The sequence below is a fragment of the Beta vulgaris genome, chromosome 2, assembly GCF_026745355.1.
Source record: "Beta vulgaris subsp. vulgaris cultivar EL10 chromosome 2, EL10.2, whole genome shotgun sequence".
Lineage (NCBI taxonomy): Eukaryota > Viridiplantae > Streptophyta > Magnoliopsida > Caryophyllales > Amaranthaceae > Beta > Beta vulgaris.
Window position 1 is genome coordinate 4249022 of NC_079203.1, and position 15523 is coordinate 4264544.

Genomic DNA, 15523 nt, shown 5'->3' on the forward strand with positions numbered 1-15523 from the left:
TCCATGGTTACTTTATTTTATTTTTTTGCAAAAAGTTCAACTTGACTTTTGATTTCCCCTTTCCATCACCATTCACCAATCACCAGTGTATTACCTTTTGATTTAATTGTATATTTCGATTTTCAATTTTATTCGTCAAGTTATTGGTTTATCAGGTTTTTATGGAGTACTCTTTTCGTCCGAAAATAGTTTGAACACTTTCCTTTTTCTTTGTTCAAATTCGATTTAAACACTTATTTTTAGCATTTCCACTATAAATTATGCTAGTTCTCTTAAACCCCTTTGGCCCACAATCTATCTTTTAACAATAAAAAATGGTAAGCTTTTTATCTCTTTTTCAATTAAAAAAAATACCACACCAACTCCTATCACATCTATTTTTTATAATATAAATAACATTTGATAATTATACTACAACTTATCACCTTAAATTAAGTGTGTCAACAAGTGTTAAGATCTTTCTGAGACGGAAAGATTATTAGATATTGATCATATGAAATAAGAGAAAGTTTTGAAGAAACGGTGGTATAAAAAAGTGCATATTATATTAATCTCTTGTGCTTTAGGGGTCTTTTTTTTTTCTTGTCCCGGGCCCAATAATATTCAGGAACGACCCTACAGCCACCCAACTACATAAGTCAACGCTTGGGAGTAGGAGAATAAGGAAATCCCTACTCTCAAGTACAAGTATAGATAGTGGGGTTCAAGCTTGTGACCTTGAGGTCACAAGGTGAGTTCCCCACCACCTCCACCAAGCAAGCTTGGTATATCACACACAAACTTATACTTCCTCCGTTTCAAAATAGATGGGACATTGTGATTAAAACGGACTCCTAGGCAAAATTTCATAAGTATGTTTAGGTAGTATAATTAATTCTAGTGGTCCCATGTGAAAAGGAGGGAGAAACCTCTCCCCCAAACCTGCCCACCGGAAACCACCCTCCCTACCTGCCCACCGGAAAACCACCCTCCCCCAAACTCGCCCGCCGGCCATCCACCACAACACCTCCACCACCGGTCACCACCATCACTACCGAAAAACTTAAAAACAACCACCACCCGAAAAACTCAAAAACAACCACCACCACTCAAAAACAACCACCACCACCCGAAAAACTCAAAAACAACCTCCTCCAACATCACTTTCTCTCTCCTCTTTTCCTCTTCTTCTTCTAACAACAACAACAACAACAATGGCGAAAAATGGAGGAACAACAACAACAACATTTATCGGAGTTTCGCGGCCGACAATGGAGGAACATTTATCGGAGTTTCGCCACCACCACCCGAAACCCTAACCCTAACCCTAACATTTATCCGAGTTTCGCCACCACCACCCGAAACCCTAACCCTAACCCTAACATTTATCGGAGTTTCGCGGCCGACAATGGAGGAACAACAACAACAACGCCGTGGTGGTGGTGTTGTTGTTGGTGGTAGTCATATGGTGATTGGAGGATCGGTTGAGAATTTGCCGGCGAATGTGTTTGGGAGGGAGATGAAGGAGAAGGAGGGGAAGAAAGGGAAAGAAGGCGGTGGCAGGTCGAGTGGTAGTGTGCGTTGGTCGCATCTGTGTCGATTGGTGATGTCGGTTAGTAGTGACGGTGGTGGTCTCAGAGAGGAGAGAGAAGGGTGGTGGCTAAGAGAGAGGGGTGGGTTGAGTTGAGAGAGAGAGAGATGGGTGGTGGCTAAGAGAAAGGGGTGGGTTGAGTTAAGGAGAGAGAGATGGGTGGTGGCTATGAGAAAGGGGTGGGTGGGTCATAAAAATGGTGGGAATTGTTAGTTTTAGGTTAGGATTAATCAGATTATTAGAGGTAGATTAATGTACATAACACAAGTTAGTAAGGGTAAAATGGTAAAATAGTAAGGCAAAAGTTACTAAATAAGGAAAAAAATAACAATGTATCATCTATTTTGAAACACCCCAAAATAGACAATGTCCCATCTATTTTGAAACGGAGGAAGTATGTTGTTTCAATTATCAACTACAGATTTCCCTAAAAAAAGAAAATCAACAAGAGGCCTCAACTTTTATCATGAGCATGGTACACCACTCAAGACTATTTTCCTACTTATTGCTTATTCAAAAAACTATAATTGAGCAATATTTAAAGAATGGTAAAAGCGTCAAATATAATAAATATAATAATAATTAAGCTATAAGTATAGTGTACAACATGTGATTATATCATTTTATAATAGGTCCAATTTACGAAATTAGACATATTATCTTTCAGAACCTCAGCGTTAATTGCTCCACTGAACCAAAACAATTTAGTATTGCAACAAAATTTATTAAGTAAAATTTTTTGTTACAACAAAAATTAAATTCTATAGCGATAAAGTTACATATATATTAGAATTTTGGATAATGAAAAAAAAATTAGAGTTTGATTTTAAAAAACCTTAGAATATTATAGAGAGCTCCATCTAAGCATGTCATGTTATTGTTTTTAATTATTAACTTTAAAATAAAAGGTTCACTATAGATATATATACATATAAGGTGTTTTGGATGAGTGAACATTACATTCTAATTTTAGATAAACAACCTAAATTATTATACTATGTAAATTGAATATAACTTTTTTTTTTTTACAAATTCGCAATATTATAATTTTTTTACCATTGGAGAGTGCTCGAAATATGCTTTGAAATAAGTTTCACATACAATATAATTTTACAACTTATGAAAATTGATTTATTTGGAAGAAAAATACAGATTATATATTCTTTATTTTAATTACATGTAAAAATGACTATGTTCTTTATGTGACAATATCAATTATATCTTTGAAATCATACTTTTAAAAATTGAGTTATATAAAGATAAAAATACATATTTATGATTGAGAACCTACAACATACAATGGTGGCATTAAATCAAATGAAAGTTTGTCAATGACATTGCAAAGGTATTATGCAATTCACTAATTATTTTATCGGTTTTTTCACAATATACCCATGACAAATTTATTTTTGCACCATATACCCTTTCAACTTTCCAAATTCACCATATACCCTCCACTTTTTAAAAAATTCATCCACTCACCCTTTTGACTGACGATGTTAGACTTTCGTTAGTCATTAGGCCCTAATCTTCCCCTAACCCTAAATAAAACTCTAACTCTAATTTAATACACTAACTTGAACCCTAACCCTAACCACTCCCCCCACCCCTTACCCCCCACTGCCCCACCACCCCCTCACCACCACCACCTCCTTACCACCCCCTCCCCTTCTCCCGTTGACCCATTCTCCTTCCCCCGCTGACCCCCTCCCCTTCCTCTGCTGTCGACATGTCGCGAACCCCCTCCCCTCCCAAACTGTTGTCGCGAACCCCCTCCCCTTCCCTCCTGCTGTCGCGAACCCCATCCCCTCCCCACCTGTTGTTGGCCTGTCGCAACCCCCTTTCTTGCCCTTCCCCCGCAAACACCGCGCAATCCCTTTCCCCTGAAATGAAAAAAAATTGACGGTTTGAAGGGTTTTCAGGTGCGAGGGTTTGAAGGGGTGCATGAAGGGGAGGGGGGTTGCGCGACGGTTGAGAGGGAAGGGGGCTATGCGACTGTAAGGGAAGGGAAGGGGAAGGGAGGGGAGGGAAGTGGGGGCGGTGCGACTTACGAGGAAGGGGAGGGGGCTGCGGTGGAGGTGGATGGGTGTTGGGGCAGTGGGTGGCTAGGGGTAAGGCCGGGGTGGTGGTTAGGGTTAGGGTATTAGATTAGGGGGTTAGTGTTAGGATTTGACTTAGGTTTATGTTAGTTAATTAGGATTAGGAGGGATTAGAACATAATGAGTAACGAAAGTCTAACACCGTTAGTCATAAGGGTAAATTGATGATTTTTTTTTAAAAGGAGAGGGTACATGGTGAATTTGGAAACTTGCGAGGGTATACAGTGCAAAAAAAAAAAAAATTGTTAGAGGTATATTGTGAAAAATCGTTATATTTTAATCATAGAATTTTTATTGTATACATAATTATTCATGTTTGTCTTTTCACATATATCTATATGTCAGGTCTTATTCTTTTAGATCTCCATGAACTTGATTCTACTAAACTAAGGGCATGTTCTCCCCAGCTTATTTTCAGTTCAGTTTAGTTCAACTCAGTTCAGTTCTGTTTAGCTCAGTTCAGTTCTGCGTAGCTCGCTCCATTATTTTATAACCATTTTGTTAAATATTATTATTATGTTGGTCTAATTTATTTTACTAATTCTTCTTCTTCTTCTTCTTCTTCTTCTTCTTCTTCTTATTATTATTATTATTATTATTATTATTATTACTATTATTATTATTATTTATTTTTATATCATTATTATTAAGTATTATTATTATTATTTCTATATATTATTTTGTTTATTATAGCTTTATTCATTATTATTACTATTATTATTAGGAGGAATATGGTTTAGGTCAAAAGCACAAATAAACTCACGTTTTTTAGCCCATAAACCAATCAAATCGCGTCAAAATGGGTTATGATGTAATTTTGCGCGGTCCGACCCAATCATTATTTTTATTACTAAATAATATTATATTATTAAAATATAATTATTAAAATAGTAATATTAATTTACTTCTTTGATATTATTGTTATTATATAATCATCATCAAGTATTAATTATCATCATCAAGTATTAATTTATTAATACAAATAATATAAAATAATTATTATTAATTATCATTATTATCATTAATTATGATTATTATTAATAATTTATGATTATTAATATTATTTATTTATAACTATCATTTAAAAAATCCAAAAATACTGTTGTTATTATTATTCATTATTAATTATTCATTATTATTACTTATCATTATAATAATTATTTAATATTAATAATATTATTATTTAAATATTAATTATATATTTATTACATTCAATCTAATTCAATTCAGTTTAATTCAATTCAGTTTAATTCAATTCAGTTCAATTCAGTTCAGCTGTTTTACGCCGAATAGAACAGGACCTAATTGAAAAATCAAGGTTTGCATTTCTAGGCTATTTGAGGTCGATAATAAAAAAAAGGAGAAAGTTTGATAAGTCTTGATACGGTCATGATGGATGAAAGAGGTATATTTTTCTCTTAAATTATATTTTCGATTATTAGTAGAAGTTAGTTTTATATTTAATTAATTATATTTATGATACCATCATTATGATCTTTTTTCACATTTCCATCTTCCATTTTATATGCGTTAGTGTTTATGTGCCATTAAAAGTTGAAGTTGTGACTGACACTCATGTTTTCTATAATTTTTCTGTCATGCATCTATATTAAATAAGTACTCTTTACTTTCTTTAAGTATCATTAGGGTGTTCTTCATGTTAAAATTGTATTAACTATGTTTATTTTTGAAAGAGAGTGTTAACTATGTTAGTCATACCAATTATCGGGATACTATTTAATAATAGACTTAGCTACAATATTTAGTTTAATATTAAAAAAAATAAAAAATTTATATATTGCAATAAAAAAATCTAGAAATAAGAGTATAATGACAAATACTTTATCCATTCTTTTTCTACTTCAATATTAGGTTTTGACATGATTTTTAAGGAAATGAAAAAATGGGTAGTTTAGCATAGATGTACACTTTTATTTAATTAACAAGAGTAGGAGATAAGAAAATCCTTAAAAAGTAAACGCAACTTTATAAGGCAATTTAATGTGTAATTAATGATGATTTTATCAACATAAATTAAAGTAAAGGTAATATTGTCAATTGTAGTTGCTATTTAACAAAAGTGAAGTGGTCCAAATAAATAAAACTACTCTAAGTGGTGATTATTGCAATAGAAAAAAAAACACAAAAAGTAGGTAAATAAAATGGTTTTGAAAAATCTCATTTTACAACAACACTAAATCAACAATATTAAGAAAAAAGATGCCAAAATAATATACAAAAAAAACCCCTGCAACACATTAAAAATGGGGCAATTTAATATGTAATTAATGATGATTTTATCAACAAAAATCTCATTTTACAACAACATCAAATCAAAAAATGGGGCATTCCGAGAATTGAACTCGGGACCTCTCGCACCCTAAGCGAGAATCATACCACTAGACCAAATGCCCATTGTTAATACTTAACTTCCTTATATTAAATAGATTTTATGATTACCAGAATTGGGCTTTCTATTCAATTCCTGTAGTAAACAAATTCAAACACTGCAACCCAAAACAAACATCAAAGAATCAATCTTTCACAAATCCCCAATTCCAAATTTCCAATTTCTAGGGTTTTATTTTCTTCTTCTCTGATTTTGAAAGATAGGAGAGAGAAAATCACATATACAAAAATGGCAGGAGCATCAGCAAGTGGAATGTTCAAGTTTTTGAAGCCATCGATGAGACCTCAACCTTCCGATATTAAAGCCGCCGTTGGTTGGGGTGTGGCCGCCGCCACCGCCGGCATCTATCTTGTTCAGGTCTTTTTCTCTCTCCTCGCTTCTTTTTTTTATAACATCGATTAAATTGTGTTGATTATGTTTAGTTATGCTATGATTTAAATTTTGGGATTAGATCGGATTGATGTGAATATTTGATGCAATATTTGTATGTATCTTTTTTGTGATGGATTTGTGTTATTGGGTTTGTGTTGATTTATATCTAGAGAAGGTGGGTAAGAATGAAGGGTTGATTGAGTTGTAGAATTTGGGAGTTGTTTTGTTAGGGATTTTAGTTTTGTGGAAGAAAAAGTTGATTTTATTGGTTGTGGATTTGGGTGAAGATAAGAATTGTTTGATTTATGAGGTGGGATTTTGTGGGTTTTTGTTATAGATGTTTAGTTTTTGGAGTAATGCTTGGGATTTGGGGATTTGGATTAGTTTGGTGATTCTAAAGATTTGTAGTACTTGAATGGATGAAATCGCACATTGCCTGCTTGTTCTTGGAGTTCTTCGTTCAAAATTGAGGCGTATCGTTCCGTGCTTTAGATATCAGTTTCATCCTTCAAGTGAGAGCTCTGCTCTTTTGGATTTAGTAATGCTGGGAATTTGGGTTAGTGTGATAGTATAAAAAGATTGGCACTTGAATCGATGAAATCGGACATTTGGTTGTCTGCCCTTGGAGTTTTTTTTACCAACTAAAAGCGTATTGATCCATTTGCTTGGATTTCAGGCTCATCATTTAAGTGGAGGTTTATAGTTTTGACATTTTTACTTTACCCATTTCGACATGAGAAATGGTTGAGAAGCTTTGCACTTGTGATGCTTATTATTGTAAGGTTCATTTACTGGTTTATGAGGATTTGCAATTCTCATTTGACTCATTCCCTTAAAGTGATATTGCTATGTGTTGCTTTTGTGAATTCTCGCCTCCGCCTGAATTTTATTGGTGTTGGCAAACACTCGAGCAGCTAAATTTGCATTAATATTTTAAGGTAGTCTTTGTTTTGTATTAATTGATGTTGATTGCTGAATTGGTAAATAATGAAGCAGTGATGAGCAATTATAGAGAGATAATGACTTGTGGATATGATAGGAACTCATTAGTCAATCCTCTAAGGGACTGAGGTCATTTTATGCTAATTATTAATGTTTTTAATTTGAAATTGTCTTCCTGGATATTATTTCACCGTTTTTCTATGAATTTATTTCACTTTGATTTGCTTTGGGGAGCAGTTCTACTTAATTTCTATTGTTGGATACGATCTTTTGAGACGAGTGAGGGAGGACTGAAGTTCCACTACATTAAGTCCTTTTGAGGAAAATGCAGAAGCTGCTTTACCTAATGGTTTTGTATTTCTAGTTTTAGATCGTTTTTGGTAAAGATGTAAGATAGGCTGAGCTGAGGAAAAGTGTACTGAATATGGTGCTGTCTGATTTCTTATTTTGATTTGGGCTATTGAGGATCTTTCTTGGACACATTTAGATTACAATTCTAGATATGTATTACATTGATGTTGGAAGGTGGGGATGTGTTCTTGAAGTTTTTTGCGGAGTGTATATATCTATTTTATGGGAAAAAGTTGGAGTTGCATCCATTGAAGAAAAGATGAGGGAGAATCGGTGAAGATGGTTTGGTCATGTGAAAAGGAGATCAGGAGATGCACCGATGAGAAGAATTGAAGAGTGGAGGAGTAATCAAATTGTAAAGGGTAGGGGAAGACCTAAGATGACTTGGCTGAGGGTAATTGAAAGTGATATGAGGTTACTTGGGATTGAGGAGAGCATGACGTTGGATAGAAGTGGGTGGAGGGGTAGTATCTATGTGGAGGAAGGGGTCTGATTACTGTATTTATTTGCTTTTCTCAATTGTGTTGGTATTAAAACCTTTTGCTGAAGACCTTTTCTAAACACTTTTTGGTGTAAACCTTGTTTTAAAAAAAAACTTTTATCACTCTTGACGATGCCATCTCCTCTGGTCACGATTCCAGTTGACGATTCATGTTAGCCGACCCCAATCACCTTGGGAATAAGGCTTAGTTGTTGTTGTTGTTGTTGTTGTTGTATATATCTATCTTATTTTACAATTTACAATTTATTATTGCCTACCAAATGCGATGTGAGAGTTAGGTCTCATGTTGTGAGGTGTGTAAATATATTTTCTTCATTTGAATAGCATTTGAGCTTAGACATTTTTCTGATATTGAATTAATTTGGCTGTAATTGTAATCTACATTAGGTATATAAGAGACATTGCATTACAGCAAGTTCAGTTTTTTGTCTGGTCTGAAGCTATGAAATTATTATGTACCTTAAGTCTTCCAAAGAGACAGACTTGCATGAGATCACTTGCTTGGTCTAACCGATATCGTTTGTCTCAAGTTTTTAATTAATCGTGATTAAGAAGTTTGTCTCGTGTGAAATGATGACTCTCATCTAAGTCTATGACATTATCAATTATCTTTTCACATGACTTTGGGAAACACATAGATTTACGTGATATTGTTTCTGGATATCTTGGGATGCAGATTTTGGCTACTTATATGTATGTATGCCGTCCAGTTCCATATTTGCCTTATCTGACATCTTCGGTTCTTTGTTGCAGCCCTTTGGTTGGATCAAGAGGACTTTCATCGACAAGCCAGAAGAGCAGAACTAAAAGATGTTTTAGCTTGCAAAATCCATCTGATGGTCAGAAGAATTCTGTACTTAGCCTTGCTTCTAATAATACCTTTTGATTTTGCAATTTGCTATCATTGAGATTATGAGGCTTTTTTTGTCATGAGTTTCTGCATTAGACTTTGCAACCAATTTTAGATGATTACTGTTGTTTGATGTCGTCTTGTTTTCTTTTGTACTTGCAATAAGCACTTCTGATTTGATTGGAGATTGGTCTCCTTGGAGGGGGGTTACAGTTTTCCTGTTTTACACTAAATGTACATTCTATCTAATTTTGCTGGATTTGCTCAAGACTGGGAAACTCCCAGATCTCTCTCATACATTTGTGCCTCGTGGTGTTGAATGTTTTTAACAAAATTTCAATCAAAGTACATCTTGACCATTAAAGTCAAATGTGGACTAAGAGACAATATAAGAACATCCAATGTTGTTTATATGGCCTACTAGGCTACTAGTTTCTCTCATAATGTCATCATTTCATATAAAGGATGTCAGTGGCCTTGCCAGCGTGCATTGGAGGTCTGGGAAGCGCGGTCTATGGTTGTGATGTTGGCCATTTAATGGCTAGGCTATGCGCCACCTGCTCCGTGCCATACCAATATGATGGTACTGCCCAATGGTGCACTTGATCCTCTCAATTCCAAATATCTCTTATACGAGCTTGGTGGCTTTTTGAATATGCGAGTTGTGGTATAAGGTTCACTACTAGGCAACTAAAATTTCTAAACCAATGTTTGGAAAGGAAAAAAAAGGTTAGACCAACCAAGTGATCTCTTATAACTTATGGTCAGAACCAAATTAACCATGGTTGATCAAGTGCGCCATTGTGGTCAAATCAAGTTAAAGCAAAAGTTGTAATGTAACGTGTGTTAAATACAACACACAAAAAATGCTAAATGCAACATTTAATTTTTTATAGAATTTAACCATGGTTAATTTTACCTTTTTATAGTTAAAAAAAATGAGATGCTTTTATAACTTATGTGTTTGTTGTACCAAACTACTCATTATAGTATAGCAATAGTACTTAAGATCACCAACAGATCATATCGTATTACAATATAAGGCGGCTTGCTTCTTTAATCTTGTATTACTGTTAAAGTCACCAACAGTAGCACACCTACAACAATTACATCGTGTAATTTCAAAATTATCATTTTTTTCTTTTTCGTATTGGGGGATCATTTGTCCTACATAATTCCCCTACGAGGGGGTCATTTATCATAGATGATTCTCCTATGAGCGATCATTTATATACCTTCTACACGGTGGTCATTTGTCATGAATGATCCACCTATCATGTTTACTATGATCATCAGTTCATCACCTCCCATGAAGAGTAGGTTAGTCTTTTACTCTTCTTTTTGCTGTGTTTAGCTTTTTTTTTTACTGCATATATCACTTATGTTATAAAAATATTATTATGTACTTTTGGAGTTAAGGTTTTGTGTATTCGTAATAGTGAGAATTTACTATTGGAGATTTTGAATTTTGACCTCCAAAGACATATATATATATTCTAGTGTCCTTAGCAATATAATAAATTCTAGTGTCTACTGATACAAATTCTCTATTCTATATTCAAAAGGGAAACTATTTCTTATCGGGTTCACTTGAGGGATTTTCCAAATTCTCTTCAGTGGACCTATTTTTCTTGGGTAAATTTGCTTTAAAAAAATTATCTTAGTCTCTTACAAGTGTTCAAGAACATGCTCTGAGAATTCATATCTTTATGAATGGTTTAGAAGTTCAGCATTTTGCATGCTTATACCCCTTAAAACTGTTTGAACAAATTTAGGAGTATGGTTTATTTATTTTATTGGTCACAAATTATTATAATAGACGCTCTAATTTTAATATAAAATTAGACAACCCAAGCCTACATTCTCCTAACAAATCCATTCTATTTCTCTCTAACCCAACACTATATCTAGGTATCTTGCACCATCCTAGGGTGCGTTCTGTTCAACTTAAAAAATTAAGTTTCAGGTCCAATAAGTTCAGATAAGTTCAGATAAATTTAGATAAGTTGCAATAAGGTCTAATAAGGGCAATAAGTTCCAATAAGGTCTAATAAGGTCCAATAAGTTCCAATCAGGTGCAATAAGTTCCAATCAGGTGCAATAAGTTCCAATCAGGTCTAATAAGTCCAATAAGTTCCAATCAGGTCTAATAAGGTCCAAATAGTCAATGTTTAATAAACATTTGTATTATTGTCCATTATTTTGTTATTCATAATTTCATATCACTATTAATTGATTATGTTATTATTAGAATTTTAATTAAAGTACCACAATGATTATATAGTATTATACTTGTATTAATGTCTATTATTTTATTATTTATTTGTATTATGTCTATTATTTATTATTTATTTATATTATGTCTATTATTTTATTATTCATATTACTATTAGCTGATTATGTTATTATTAGAATTTTTTATTAAAGTACCACAATGTATAGTATTATACTTGTATTATTGTCTATTATTTGATTATTCATATTGCTATTAAATAATATTATAATCATGGTCGAATAATTAAGGTTATCAATAATAATAATAATTATATATAATTACAATATTTTGCAATTCGTCTTTAAATAACTAGAGATAACATGTTTTCGTTACTAATAACAATGAAAGATATAAATTTTTGATTTTCTTTTTTTTTTTTTTTGACAGGATAAATTTTTGATTTTCTACTAGTGTTTTATAAAATCAAAACAAGACTATTAGATATATATTAGTGGTGAAAGTTATGTATAGGAAAATATATAAATAGTAAATTTTTTTGTTAAATTAATTATCATAAGAGATAATTAATAATCATTATTTTTTAAAGGACGAATTATAGTAATTATTAGTCCATAAAAATTTTTCAGGGATAGTATTTACGTTAGTGGTAATATTTATGTTATTCATGGTCAATAATGTTTTTTGTCTAATAAGGTCAAATAAGTTTCAATCAGGTCCAATAAGGTCTAATAAGATTCAATCAGGTCCAATAAGGTCTAATAAGTTTCAGTCAGGGCCAATAAGGTCTAATAAGTTTCAATAAGTTCCAATAAGTTTCAATAAGTTCCAATAAGTTCCAATAAGTTGAATCAGGTCCAATCAGGTTTAATAAGTTCCAATAAGTTCAGTTCATGTTCAATAAGTCCAGTTCAGATAAGGTCCAATAAGTTCAGGTCCAATAAGTTGAATAGAACGCACCCCTAGTCGTCCATTCTCTTCTCCTTCCGTTGTTGTCCTTTGAATCTTCAATTACAACAAACAATTTTTAAAAATAGTCTGACAGTTTTAAAGAATCGATTAAACTAGTCACTAAATGAATTAAATCAGACACTAAATGAATTAAAGAATCTTATTGCTAAGTAGATTTAACTGGTCATTAAATAGATTGAAATGATTACTAAAAAAATTAAAGTAGTCACTATATTAAGAAAGATGATCCATCTTCTTAATATTGGGCTTGGATCGCGCCTACCTTTAAATAAACCTGGTTATTGGACAGGGTAGCTCAATGATTAAAGGGATAGGGTCAAATTTACAAGGCTTTATTGGATAGAGCTATATTGAATAGGATCATTATTAGATAGGGTCGTTATAGGGCCAATAAAAAAACCAAATAATTTTGAAAATAGAAATAGGTTTTTTTTTAGAAACAATTACTTATTCGAATTAACATTCATTTAAACTCACTTTTGGCTCTCGCTGTTCCTTGTATTTCTTACTCGTTTGTCGTCTTGTCCATTATCGACCCGCTATCGGCATACTACCCATTCCCAACCTGCGCTGACCCTTACCCAATCTGTCCAATAACCAGATCTAATTTTAAATTAAAAGTAGACAGTCTTATACAAGATCAACTATTTATTGGTTAGTATTCTATTGTATCATTTGTATGGGCAAAAAAAACATTACATTGATATAATAAAAATGAGCAACAATATCCATCCATATATATTGAGGTACTTCACTAAGGAATTTCATGAGATTTCAAGACAGTTTTAGTCAATTTTTAACCATTCCCAAAAACAAAAGTATAACAACTTAATAGGACCATATGAATACGTTGATAAGTCTTAAGAGTTTATTCACTATACACCCGATTGTTAATTGAGTAGTGTACACAATTGTACATCCTCCCACATACTCCTACGCCCGTGCATGGTTAACACATACACATGAGCACGTAAATGAAGAATATACACCGAGTGTATGATGAAAATTATATATACTCTTATCATGATCTTATTGCTGAAGTTCCTTGAGAGCTTGAAAGACCTTAGAACTCTTATCAAATATTTGAGCCCTTCGATTATAATCAGTTGGCTCACGTCCTTCATCATCTCCCATAATTGCTTCTTTCTCTAAACACTCCAACAATTCTACTGATGTCGTTTTTTTCCCATTTTTACACTTTTTCATCTCTCTCCATTGACTTCCTTCTTTCTCTATTTCCTCTAATTCTCTCTCTAACTCCACCACTAAACTTGTGTTCTTCCCACACTTCATTATTTTTTTAGGTGGGACCCACTGATGGACTAGGGACTGTTTGGTTTTTGTGTTTTTAGGGAAGAAGAAGTTAATTGGGGAAAAAAAGTTATGGTTTTTGGTAATATTAAGGTTAGACAATGAGAATTCCATCCTTAATTTTGATTAATATGCTTTAATGAGATTTGAAAGTGTTGTAGAAGGATATATATATAGATGTTTTGAGCTGATTCATTTTGCCACGTGTCATTTAGATGCTCAGAATTTGGTTGCCACGTGTGTCAATGAGGGTTGTTGTCTTGTTTTATTGATCTTAAAATAATATTGATAAAAAGGAGGGCACGCCTCTCAAAAAAATGGTTATTATTTTTATTACATATTGCGTGACGTAAGCCGTGAGGGTATGGTACAAATTATTGGAATTTTTTCCTTAAATAATGCAAAAGTGGGTTTTAATTCCCAAAATATGCCCCAAAAAATTAAAATTCCCTGCGTACCGTCCACGTAGGACGGCACGCGAGAATTAATTTTTTTTTTTGTTTTAACCCACGGAAACCGCTACTCAAAGTAGCGGTTTAATTTTAAAATAAACCGCTACTCAGAGTAGCCTCGGAGTAGCGGTTTACCAGCGCAAAATATGGTAAGCAGATATCAGTTTTCATAATAAACCGCTACTCCGAGTAGCGGTTTTACCTAAGTTGAAAAAAAAAAAAATCTCGGCACTTGTAAACCGCTACTGCAAGTAGCGGTTTTACTAAAAAAAAAAAATCTCGCGTGCCGTCCTACGTGGACGGTACGCAGGGAATTTTAGTTTTTTTGGGCATATTTTGGGAATTAAAACCCAATTTTGCATTATCCAAGGAAAAAATTCCAAATTATTGCCATCCTAAAAGTTGTAAGATGTTCACTTTTAAGTATAATTGGGAAAAATTGATCTGACCGATTGATATGATTTTGCAACGATATGGTCTATAAGATAAAATAAGTTGATACATGTTTTTTTTTTACTTGTAACACTTTTTTTTTCTTACTTGTAACACTAATTTTCATGAATTTTGATATAAAATTTGAATAGGAGAGAGGTAGAGAGGAAAAAAGAAAGGGCTTCGTGAGATTGGAGAGAGATTGAGAGATAGAGAAAAAGGAAAAGCAAAAGTAAAAAGTGTTGTAACTTGCGAGTAATTAATTATTTCCCTTTTAGGAAAGTGTTGCAAGTAAAAAAAAAGACGGAGGAAGTACTACATTTTATTGTTTGATTATATAAATAGATCTTTTTTTTTTGACAATGGGGGAAGTGCATTAATTAAATAAAGGAAGTACAACCTAATGCTAATAAAACCCTACAAACACAAAAGCAGCTAAACTGAGCAATACATGCTCTTACATAACTATTACACAAGTATAAATAACTTAAACAAGGATAGAATTGCTCGATCTGGAGGGCCGAGTTAAGAGGTAACTGTAGTAAAACTCTTGGGTTGGTTGATGACAAGTGTCAGAACTCTGACGAACGGAGTGGGATGGATAGGCTGATTTCACAAATAGGGCAGCAAAGCATCCGCGAGAATATAAACTCGTGACAGGACCAATCCCATTGACCTTCTGTCACATGGGATTCTAAAGCTAGGTTTCTTGGAAGAGACACAGTCCCGTGTGACTCAATACCTTTTTGGGCGGGTATGTGAAGCTTCTCCATTGATGAGAAGCTCAGTCGCGTTGACGCGCCATTATTTAAATAGATCAATATGAGTTTAGTTGTTAAATAAATGAGTAAAGTTAGTGTTATGATTTTAAGTACGTAAAAAAGTGTTCGTTTGTCTAACATTAATCTATTGGATATTTAGAAGAAGAAAAAAAGAAGATGCAATTTTAAGGTAAGATATTGTATAAATTTAATTCATTTTTCAAATCTTGAATGTAATATATAATCTCAAGTTATGTAAACAAAAG

General features: G+C 33.1%; 1 long non-coding RNA gene and 1 other non-coding gene across 2 annotated transcripts; one reads left to right on the top strand and one right to left on the bottom strand.

Annotated features, from left to right (window-relative positions):
• The first annotated feature begins 5680 nt into the window (after positions 1 to 5680).
• Positions 5681 to 9281, top strand: LOC104887157 (uncharacterized). The gene is made up of 2 exons (XR_789314.4): positions 5681 to 6436; positions 9000 to 9281. It is a non-coding gene; the product is annotated as an uncharacterized LOC104887157 (long non-coding RNA).
• TRNAP-AGG (transfer RNA proline (anticodon AGG)) lies at positions 6012 to 6083 on the bottom strand. Its single transcript has one exon. It is a non-coding gene; the product is annotated as a tRNA-Pro (tRNA).
• Positions 9282 to 15523: the final 6242 nt, after the last annotated feature.